Source organism: Pseudophryne corroboree, chromosome 7 (genome assembly GCF_028390025.1).
Source record: "Pseudophryne corroboree isolate aPseCor3 chromosome 7, aPseCor3.hap2, whole genome shotgun sequence".
NCBI classification, from domain to species: Eukaryota; Metazoa; Chordata; class Amphibia; order Anura; family Myobatrachidae; genus Pseudophryne; species Pseudophryne corroboree.
Genome location: NC_086450.1, coordinates 515067300 through 515079359, shown reverse-complemented (window position 1 = coordinate 515079359; position 12060 = coordinate 515067300). Strand labels below are relative to the sequence as shown.

General features: G+C 48.5%; 1 protein-coding gene across 1 annotated transcript in view; it reads right to left on the bottom strand.

Moving 5' to 3' along the window:
• CCDC42 (coiled-coil domain containing 42) overlaps nucleotides 1-12060 on the bottom strand; it is a 35196-nt gene that overhangs the window by 18225 nt on the left and 4911 nt on the right. The window lies entirely within an intron of this gene.

The window sequence follows — 12060 nt, the reverse complement described above, 5'->3', positions numbered from 1 at the left end:
GAATTCCCGTAGAATGAGAATAGATTGGGGCGTTACAGCAGGGAATTCCTGGAGAATAAGAATAGATTGGGGCGTTACAGCAGGGAATTCCCAGAGAATAAGAATAGATTGGGGCGTTACAGCAGGTAATTCCCGGAGAATGAGAATAGATTGGGGCGTTACAGCAGGGAATTCCTGGAGAATAAGAATAGATTGGGGCATTACAGCAGGGAATTGCCGGAGAATAAGAATAGATTGGGGCGTTACAGCAGGGAATTCACGGAGAATGAAAATAGACTGGGGCGTTACAGCAGGGAATTCACGGAGAATAAGAATAGATTGGGGCGTTACAGCAGGGAATTCCCGGAGAATGAGAATAGATTGGGGCGTTACAGCAGGGGATTCCCGGAGAATGAGAATAGATTGGGGCGTTACAGCAGGGATTCCCGGAGAATGAGAATAGATTGGGGCGTTACAGCAGGGAATTCCCGTAGAATGAGAATAGATTGGGGCGTTACAGCAGGGAATTCCTGGAGAATGAGAATAGATTGGGGCGTTACAGCAGGGAATTCCTGGAGAATAAGAATAGATTGGGGCGTTACAGCAGGGAATTCCCGGAGAATGAGAATAGATTGGGGCGTTACAGCAGGGAATTCCCGGAGAATGAGAATAGATTGGGGCGTTACAGCAGGGAATTCCCGGAGAATGAGAATAGATTGGGGCGTTACAGCAGGGAATTCACGGAGAATGAGAATAGATTGGGGCGTTACAGCAGGGATTCCCGGAGAATGAGAATAGATTGGGGCGTTACAGCAGGGAATTCCCGTAGAATGAGAATAGATTGGGGCGTTGCAGCAGGGAATTCCCGGAGAATGAGAATAGATTGGGGCGTTACAGCAGGGAATTCCCGGAGAATGAGAATAGATTGGGGCGTTACAGCAGGGAACTCCCGGAGAATAAGAATAGATTGGGGCATTACAGCAGGGAACTCCCGGAGAATAAGAATAGATTGGGGCGTTACAGCAGGGAATTCCTGGAGAATAAGAATAGATTGGGGCATTACAGCAGGGAATTGCCGGAGAATAAGAATAGATTGGGGCGTTACAGCAGGGAATTCACTGAGAATGAAAATAAACTGGGGCGTTACAGCAGGGAATTCACGGAGAATGAGAATAGATTGGGGCATTACAGCAGGGAATTCCCGGAGAATGAGAATAGATTGGGGCGTTACAGCAGGGGATTCCCGGAGAATGAGAATAGATTGGGGCGTTACAGCAGGGATTCCCGGAGAATGAGAATAGATTGGGGCGTTACAGCAGGGAATTCCCGTAGAATGAGAATAGATTGGGGCGTTACAGCAGGGAATTCCTGGAGAATAAGAATAGATTGGGGCGTTACAGCAGGGAATTCCCGTAGAATGAGAATAGATTGGGGCGTTACAGCAGGGAATTCCTGGAGAATAAGAATAGATTGGGGCGTTACAGCAGGGAATTCCCAGAGAATAAGAATAGATTGGGGCGTTACAGCAGGGAATTCCCGGAGAATGAGAATAGATTGGGGCGTTACAGCAGGGAATTCCTGGAGAATGAGAATAGATTGGGGCGTTACAGCAGGGAATTCCTGGAGAATGAGAATAGATTGGGGCGTTACAGCAGGGATTCCCGGAGAATAAGAATAGATTGGGACGTTACAGCAGGGAATTCCCGGAGAATAAGAATAGATTGGGGCGTTACAGCAGGGAATTCCCGGAGAATAAGAATAGATTGGGGCGTTACAGCAGGGAATTCCCGGAGAATAAGAATAGATTGGGGCGTTATAGCAGGGAATTCACGGAGAATGAAAATAGACTGGGGCGTTACAGCAGGGAATTCACGGAGAATGAGAATAGAGTGGGGCGTTACAGCAGGGAATTCCCGGAGAATGAGAATAGATTGGGGCGTTACAGCAGGGATTCCTGGAGAATGAGAATAGATTGGGGCGTTACAGCAGGGAATTCCCGGAGAATGAGAATAGATTGGGGCGTTACAGCAGGGAATTCCCGGAGAATGAGAATAGATTGGGGCGTTACAGCAGGGAATTCCCGGAGAATGAGAATAGATTGGGGCGTTACAGCAGGCAATTCCCGGAGAATAAGAATAGATTGGGGCGTTACAGCAGGGAATTCCCGGAGAATGAGAATAGATTGGGGCGTTACAGCAGGGAATTCCCGGAGAATAAGAATAGATTGGGGGCGTTACAGCAGGGAATTCCCGGAGAATGAGAATAGATTGGGGCGTTACAGCAGGGAATTCCTGGAGAATAAGAATAGATTGGGGCGTTACAGCAGGGAATTCCCGGAGAATGAGAATAGATTGGGGCGTTACAGCAGGGAATTCCCGGAGAATGAGAATAGATTGGGGCGTTACAGCAGGGAATTCCTGGAGAATAAGAATAGATTGGGGCGTTACAGCAGGGAATTCCCGGAGAATGAGAATAGATTGGGGCGTTACAGCAGGGAACTCCCGGAGAATGAGAATAGATTGGGGCGTTACAGCAGTCGGAGGTCCGGATCATGTACTGTACTGTGATGCTGTGTTTCTGCTCATATCAAGCAGCACAAGAGCTGACACTCAAGTGCAGATTTACCCTGTGACAGATGCGGAGCCCCTGCACAATACACAAGTGCACAATGGGCCTAATTCAGACCTGGTCACACGCAGGCGGTTTTTTGCACTGCTGCGACCAGGTAATCGCCGCCTACAGAGGGGGTAATCGCTGTCCAGGGGTGCGATCGGCTGGGCAGTTTCTGCACACCACAGGACTTGCTCAGCCGCTGAGATGATCAGGAATCCTCCTCCAGAACGGCTGGGCACGCCCGCGTTTCTTCGGACACTGCCTGAAAACGGTGAGTTGCCGCCCACGAACGCCTTCTGCCTGTCAATCTTCTTGCGATCGCCGGTGTGATCACTTTCTTCATTAGATTCTTCGCTGCCCGGCGGCGGCGCGGAGCGGCAGAAGTGGCGGCAGTCGGTGGGAAGAAGCCCACAGGCTTCAATAGGGTATACCCTCGGCGGCAAAAACCCAGCGGTAAACACACACACACACACCACCTACCTTATTCCCAAATCTCTGATCAAACCTCACCAAATCTCCAGCAGTATATACCGCTGCACCTGTGTATAATACCCACATGTATATACCGCTGCACCTGTATATAATGACCACATGTATATACCGCTGCACCTGTGTATAATGCCCACATGTATATACTGCTGCACCTGTGTATAATGACCACATATATATACTGCTGCACCTGTGTATAATGCCCACATTTATATACCGCTGCACCTGTGTATATAATGCCCACATGTATATACCACTGCCCCTGTGTATAATGCCCACATGTATATACTGCTGCACCTGTGTATAATGCCCACATATATATACTGCTGCACCTGTGTATAATGCCCACATTTATATACCGCTGCACCTGTGTATAATGCCCACATGTATATACCGCTGCACCTATGTATAATGCCCACATGTATATACCACTGCCCCTGTGTATAATGCCCACATGTATATACCGCTGCCCCTGTGTATAATGCCCACATGTATATACCGCTGCCCCTGTGTATAATGCCCACATGTATATAACGCTGCACCTGTGTATAATGCCCACATGTATATACCACTGCCCCGTGTATAATGCTCACATGTATATACCGCTGCACCTGTGTATAATGCCCACATGTATATACCGCTGCACCAGTGTATAGTTCCTATAAGTATATACCACTGCACCTGTGTATAATGCCCACATGTATATACCGCTGCACCTGTGTATAATGCCCACATGTATATACCGCTGCACCTGTGTATAATGCCCACATGTATATACCGCTGCACCTGTGTATAATGCCCACATGTATATACCGCTGCACCTATGTATAATGCCCACATGTATATACCGCTGCCCCTGTGTATAATGCCCACATTTATATACCGCTGCACCTGTATATAATACCCACATGTATATACCTCTGCCCCTGTGTATGATGCCCACATTTATATACCGCTGCACCTTTGTATAATACCCACATGCATATACCGCTGCCCCTGTGTATAATGCCCACATTTATATACCGCTGCCCCTGTGTATAACGCCCACATGTATATACCGCTGCACCTGTGTATAATGTCCACATGTATATACCACTGCACCTGTGTATAATGCCCACATTTATATACCGCTGCACCTTTGTATAATACTCACATGTATATACAGCTGCCCCAGTGTATAATGCCCACATGTATATACCGCTGCACCTATGTATAACGCCCACATGTATATACCACTGCACCTGTGTATAATGCCCACATTTATATACCGCTGCACCTTTGTATAATACCCACATGTATATACCGCTGCACCTGTGTATAATGTCCACATGTATATACCGCTGCACCTGTGTATAATGTCCACATGTATATACCACTGCACCTGTGTATAATGCCCACATTTATATACCGCTGCACCTTTGTATAATACCCACATGTATATACCGCTGCCCCAGTGTATAATGCCCACATGTATATACCGTTGCACCTGTGTATAATGTCCACATGTATATAATGCAGCACCTGTGTATAATGCCCACATTTATATACCGCTGCACCTGTGTATAATACCCACATGTATATACCGCTGCCCCTGTGTATAATGTCCACATGTATATACCGCTGCCCCTGTGTATAATGCCCACATGTATATACCGCTGCACCTGTGTATAATGCCCACATGAATATACCGCTGCCCCTGTGTACAATGCCCACATGTATATACCGCTGCCCCTGTGTATAATGCCCACATGTATATACCGCTGCACCTGTGTATAATACGCACATATATATACCGCTGCCCCTGTGTATAATGCCCACATGTATATACCGTTGCACCTGTGTATAATGTCCACATGTATATAATGCAGCACCTGTGTATAATGCCCACATTTATATACCGCTGCACCTGTGTATAATACCCACATGTATATACCGCTGCCCCTGTGTATAATGTCCACATGTACATACCGCTGCCCCTGTGTATAATGTCCACATGTATATACCGCTGCACCTGTGTATAATGCCCACATGTATATACCGCTGCACCTGTGTATAATGCCCACATGAATATACCGCTGCCCCTGTGTACAATGCCCACATGTATATACCGCTGCCCCTGTGTATAATGCCCACATGTATATACCGCTGCACCTGTGTATAATACGCACATATATATACCGCTGCCCCTGTGTATAATGCCCACATGTATATACCATTGCCCCTGTTTATAATGCCCACATGTATATATCGCTGCCCCTGTGTATAATGCCCACATGTATATATCGCTGCCCCTGTGTATAATGCCCACATGTATATATCGCTGCCCCTGTGTATAATGCCCACATGTATATATCGCTGCCCCTGTGTATAATGCCCACATGTATATAACGCTGCCCCTGTGTATAATGCCCACATGTATATACCGCTGCATGAACCCTTGGGCTCATATATTGTGTGTAAATCTGGCTCTGGTACTAGACAGTGCCTCCTGAACCATTTACCTCACTGCACGTCCCTGCCTTATATACCCCCATGACATCGTTTCTGAGGTTCAAATAAGACAATTTGTACATCGATTTCAACCTATTTGTGTTCTCCTACGCTGTATTATTTTCAGGACTAATTTCTCTGACGTCCTAGTGGATGCTGGGGACTCCGAAAGGACCATGGGGAATAGCGGCTCCGCAGGAGACTGGGCACAAAAGTAAAAGCTTTAAGACTACCTGGTGTGCACTGGCTCCTCCCCCCATGACCCTCCTCCAAGCCTCAGTTAGATTTTTGTGCCCGAACGAGAAGGGTGCACACTAGGTGGCTCTCCTGAGCTGCTTAGTGAAAAGTTTAGTTTTAGGTTTTTTATTTTCAGTGAGACCTGCTGGCAACAGGCTCACTGCATCGAGGGACTAAGGGGAGAAGAAGCGAACTCACCTGCGTGCAGAGTGGATTGGGCTTCTTAGGCTACTGGACATTAGCTCCAGAGGGACGATCACAGGCCCAGCCTGGATGGGTCCCAGAGCCGCGCCGCCGGCCCCCTTACAGAGCCAGAAGACAGAAGAGGTCCGGAAAATCGGCGGCAGAAGACGTCCTGTCTTCACCAAGGTAGCGCACAGCACTGCAGCTGTGCGCCATTGCTCCTCAGCACACTTCACACTTCGGTCACTGAGGGTGCAGGGCGCTAGGGGGGGGCGCCCTGAGCAGCAATAAAAACACCTTGGCTGGCGAAAATACATCACATATAGCCCCCAGGGCTATATGGATGAATTTTAACCCCTGCCAGAATCCATAAAAAAGCAGGAGAAAAGTCCGCGAAAAAGGGGCGGAGCCTATCTCCTCAGCACACTGGCGCCATTTTCCCTCACAGCTCAGTTGGAGGGAAGCTCCCTGGCTCTCCCCTGCAGTCACTACACTACAGAAAGGGTTAAAAAAGAGAGGGGGGCACTAATTAGGCGCAGTATTATTAACAATACAGCAGCTATAAGGGGAAAAACACTTATATAAGGTTATCCCTGTATATATATATCGCTCTGGTGTGTGCTGGCAAACTCTCCCTCTGTCTCCCCAAAGGGCTAGTGGGGTCCTGTCCTCTATCAGAGCATTCCCTGTGTGTGTGCTGTGTGTCGGTACATTTGTGTCGACATGTATGAGGAGAAAAATGATGTGGAGACGGAGCAGATTGCCTGTAATAGTGATGTCACCCCCTAGGGGGTCGACACCTGAGAGGATGAACTGTTGGAAGGAATTACGTGACAGTGTCAGCTCTGTATAAAAGACAGTGGTTGACATGAGACAGCCGGCTACTCAGCTTGTGCCTGTCCAGACGTCTCATAGGCCGTCAGGGGCTCTAAAGCGCCCGTTACCTCAGATGGCAGATATAGACGCCGACACGGATACTGACTCCAGTGTCGACGGTGAAGAGACAAATGTGACTTCCAGTAGGGCCACACGTTACATGATTGAGGCAATGAAAAATGTTTTACACATTTCTGATAATACGAGTACCACCAAAAAGGGGTATTATGTTCAGTGAGGAAAAACTACCTGTAGTTTTCCTGAATCTGAGAAATTAAATGAGGTGTGTGATGAAGCGTGGGTTTCCCCCGATAACAACTGATAATTTCTAAAATGTTATTGGCATTATATCCTTTCCCGCCAGAGGTTAGGGTGCGTTGGGAAACACCCCCTAGGGGGGATAAAGCGCTCACACGCTTGTAAGAACAAGGGCTCTACCCTCTCCTGAGATGGCCGCCCTTAAGGATCCTGCTGATAGAAAGCAGGAGGGTATCCTAAAATGTATTTACACACATACTGGTGTTATACTGCGACCAGCAATCGCCTCAGCCTGGATGTGCAGTGCTGGGTTGTCGTGGTCGGATTCCCTGACTGAAAATATTGATACCCTAGATAGGGACAGTATATTATTGCCTATAGAGCATTTGAAAGATGCATTTCTATATATGCGTGATGCACAGCGGAATATTTGCCGACTGGCATCAAGTCTAAGTGCGTTGTCCATTTCTACCAGTAGAGGGTTATGGACACGACAGTGGTCAGGTGATGCGTATTCCAAACGGCATTTGGAAGTATTGCCTTATTAAGGGGAGGAGTTATTTGGGGTCGGTCTTTCAGACCTGGTGGCCACGGCAACAGCTGGGAAATCCACGTTTGTAGTTGTACCCCAGGTCACCTCTCATCATGAGAAGACGCCGTATTATCAGGCGCAGTCTTTTCGTGGACAAGCGGGCAAAAGGTTCCTCATTTCTGCCCCGTGACAGAGGGAGAGGAAAAAGGCTGCAGAAATCAGCCAGTTCCCAGGAACAGAAACCCTCTCCCGCCTCTGCCAAGCCCTCAGTATGACGCTGGGGCTTTACAAGCAGAATCAGGCACGGTGGGGGGCCCGTCTCAATGAATTTCAGCGCGCAGTGGGCTCACTCGCAAGTAGACCCCTGGATCCTTCAGGTGATATCTCAGGGGTACAAATTGGAATTCGAGACGTCTCCCCCTCGCCGTTTCCTAAAGTCGGCTTTACCGATGTCTCCTTCTGACAGGGAGACAGTTTTGGAAGCCATTCACAAGCTGTATTCCCAGCAGGTGATAATCAAGGTACCCCTCCTGCAACAGGGAACGGGGTATTATTCCACACTGTTGTGGTACCGAAGCCGGACGGCTCGGTGAGACCGATTCTAAATCTAAAATCTTTGAACACTTACATACAGAGGTTCAAATTCAAGATTGAGTCACTCAGAGCAGTGATTGCGAACCTGGAAGAAGGGGACTACATGATGTCTCGGGACATCAAGGATGCTTACCTTCATGTCCCAATTTACCCTTCTCACCAAGGGTACCTCAGGTTTATGGTACAGAACTGTCATTATCAGTTCAGACGCTGCCGTATGGATGGTCCACGGCACCCCGGGTCTTTACCAAGGTAATGGCCGAAATGATGATATTCCTTCGAAGGAAGGGAATTTTAGTTATCCCTTACTTGGACGATTCCCTGATAAGGGTAAGATCCAGGGAACAGTTGGAGGTCGGTGTAGCACTATCTCAGGTAGTGTTGCGGCAGCACGATTGGATTCTCAATATTCCAAAATCGCAGCTGGTTCCGACGACTCGTCTTCTGTTCCTAGGGATGATCCTGGACACAGTCCAGAAAAAGGTGTTTCTCCCGGAGGAGAAAGCCAGGGAGTTATCCGAGCTAGTCAGGAACCTCCTAAAACCGAGCCAAGTCTCAGTGCATCAATGCACAAGGGTTCTGAAAAAAATGGTGGCTTCCTACGAAGCAATCCCATTCGGCAGATTCCACGCAAGAACTTTCCAGTGGGACCTGCTGGACAAATGGTCCGGGTCGCATCTTCAGATGCATCAGCGGATAACCCTGTCACCAAGGACAAGGGTGTCCCTCCTGTGGTGGTTGCAGAGTGCTCATCTTCTAGAGGGCCGCAGATTCGGCATTCAGGACTGGGTTCTGGTGACCACGGATGCCAGCCTGCGAGGCTGGGGAGCAGTCACACAGGGAAGGAATTTCCAGGGCTTATGGTCAAGCCTGGAGACATCACTTCACATAAATATCCTGAAGCTAAGGGCCATTTACAATGCTCTAAGCTTAGCAAGACCTCTGCTTCAAGGTCAGCCGGTGTTGATCCAGTCGGACAACATCACGGCAGTCACCCACGTAAACAGACAGGGTGGCACAAGAAGCAGGAGGGCAATGGCAGAAGCTGCAAGGATTCTTCGCTGGGCGGAAAATCATGTGATAGCACTGTCAGCAATTCCGGGACACGACCTCCACCCGGGAGAGTGGGGACTTCACCCAGAAGTCTTCCACATGATTATAAACTGTTGGGAAAAACTCGACAGGTATTGCGCCAGGTCAAGGGACCCTCAGGCAATAGCTGTAGACGCTCTGGTAACACCGTGGGTGTACCAGTCAGTGTATGTGTTCCCTCATCTGCCTCTCATACCCAAGGTACTGAGATTGATAAGATGGAGAGGAGTAAGCACTATATTCGTGGCTCCGGATTGGCCAAGAAGGACTTGGTAACCGGAACTTCAAAAGATGCTCACGGAGGATCCGTGGCCTCTACCTCTAAGAAGGGACCTGCTTCAGCAAGGACCCTGTCTGTTCCAAGACTTACCGCGACTGCGTTTGACGGCATGGCGGTTGAACGCCGGATCCTGAAAGAAAAAAAAGGCATTCCGGATGAGGTCATCCCTATCCTGATCAAAGCCAGGAAGGATGTAACCGCAAAACATTATCACCGCATTTGGCGAAAATATGTTGCGTGGTGCGAGGCCAGTAAGGCCCGACGGAGGAAATTCAACTGGGTCGATTCCTACATTTCCTGCAAACAGGAGTGTCTATGGGCCTGAAATTGGGGTCCATTAAGGTTCAAATTTCGGCCCTGTCAATTTTCTTCCAAAAAGAACTAGCTTCAGTCCCTGAAGTTCAGACGTTGTAAAAGGGGTACTGCATATACAGCCTCCTTTTGTGCCTCCAGTGGCACCTTGGGATCTCAATGTAGTTTTTGGGTTCCAAAAAGTCACATTGGTTTGAACCACTTAAATCTGTGGAGTTAAAATATCTCACATGGAAAGTGGTCATGCTGTTGGCCCTGGCCTGGGCCAGGCGCGTGTCAGAATTGGCGGCTTTATCCTGTAAAAGCCCTTATCTGATTTTCCATTCGGACAGGGCGGAATTGAGGACTCGTCCTCAGTTTCTCCCTAAGGTGGTTTCAGCGTTTCACCTGAACCAACCTATTGTGGTGCCTGCGGCTACTAGGGACTTGGAGGACTCCAAGTTGCTAGACGTTGTCAGGGCCCTGAAAATATATGTTTCCAGGACGGCTGGAGTCAGAAAATCTGACTCGCTGTTTATCCTGTATGCACCCAACAAGCTGGGTGCTCCTGCTTCTAAGCAGACTATTGCTCGTTGGATTTGTAGTACAATTCAGCTTGCACATTCTGTGGCAGGCCTGCCACAGCCAAAATCTGTAAAAGCCCATTCCACAAGGAAGGTGGGCTCATCTTGGGCGGCTGCCCGAGGGGTCTCGGCTTTACAACTTTGCCGAGCAGCTACTTGGTCAGGAGCAAATACGTTTGCTAAATTCTACAAATTTGATACCCTGGCTGAGGAGGACCTGGAGTTCTCTCATTCGGTGCTGCAGAGTCATCCGCACTCTCCCGCCCGTTTGGGAGCTTTGGTATAATCCCCATGGTCCTTTCGGAGTCCCCAGCATCCACTAGGACGTCAGAGAAAATAAGAATTTACTTACCGATAATTCTATTTCTCGTAGTCCGTAGTGGATGCTGGGCGCCCATCCCAAGTGCGGATTGTCTGCAATACTTGTACATAGTTATTGTTACAAAAATCGGGTTATTGTTGTTGTGAGCCATCTTTTCAGAGGCTCCTTCTGTTATCATGCTGTTAACTGGGTTCAGATCACAGGTTGTACGGTGTGATTGGTGTGGCTGGTATGAGTCTTACCCGGGATTCAAAATCCTTCCTTATTGTGTACGCTCGTCCGGGCACAGTATCCTAACTGAGGCTTGGAGGAGGGTCATGGGGGGAGGAGCCAGTGCACACCAGGTAGTCCTAAAGCTTTTACTTTTGTGCCCAGTCTCCTGCGGAGCCGCTATTCCCCATGGTCCTTTCGGAGTCCCCAGCATCCACTACGGACTACGAGAAATAGAATTATCGGTAAGTAAATTCTTATTTTTAACTAGTTCTAAAGTCGTCCGTTACTATAATGCATGATCTATGCCCCATAACCCTGAATATCTTTATCCACTAGGAATGTATCTAACCCATTCTTATAGGCAATGACCGAGTCCGCCATTACAACTCCCTCAGGCAGGGAACTTCTAACACGTATTGTCCATACTGTGGAGAAACCTTGTCACCTTAGTGTCACTCACTAGTGCCTACAGTCTCTCTCACACTTTCAGTACAGGACTTTCTTTAGCCCCCTACCCCTCTGCTCTTACACCCATATGGAATCATCCCTCCTTCCCTCCAGGTCGTTCCCATTGTATGGCCTCAAACTGGACAGAGATCGGCATCACCAGTTTTCACCACATACTTTGCAGCAATATAGCACTTTCGTTTTGGGAACTCCAGAGAAACACTCGCTTCCCGCTTTATATTTCTACCAATATCTCCAAATTAGAAACTTTCTTTCTACCTCCTAAGGGAATTTGCTTCTCCTCGAAATGACCAGGTGTCTTTTATACCGACAGGTAGCAGTGGCCTATATACCCCCATGACCGGGTGCCTTATATACCCCCATGACCGGGTGTCTTTTATACCGACAGGTAGCAGTGGCCTATATACCCCCATGACCGGGTGCCTTATATACCCCTATGACCAGGTGTCTTTTATACCGACAGGTAGCAGTGGCCTATATACCCCCATGACCGGGTGCCTTATATACCCCCATGACCGGGTGCAGGTGATTGGCTGTAGCCAGGAAGTGAGCAGAGATC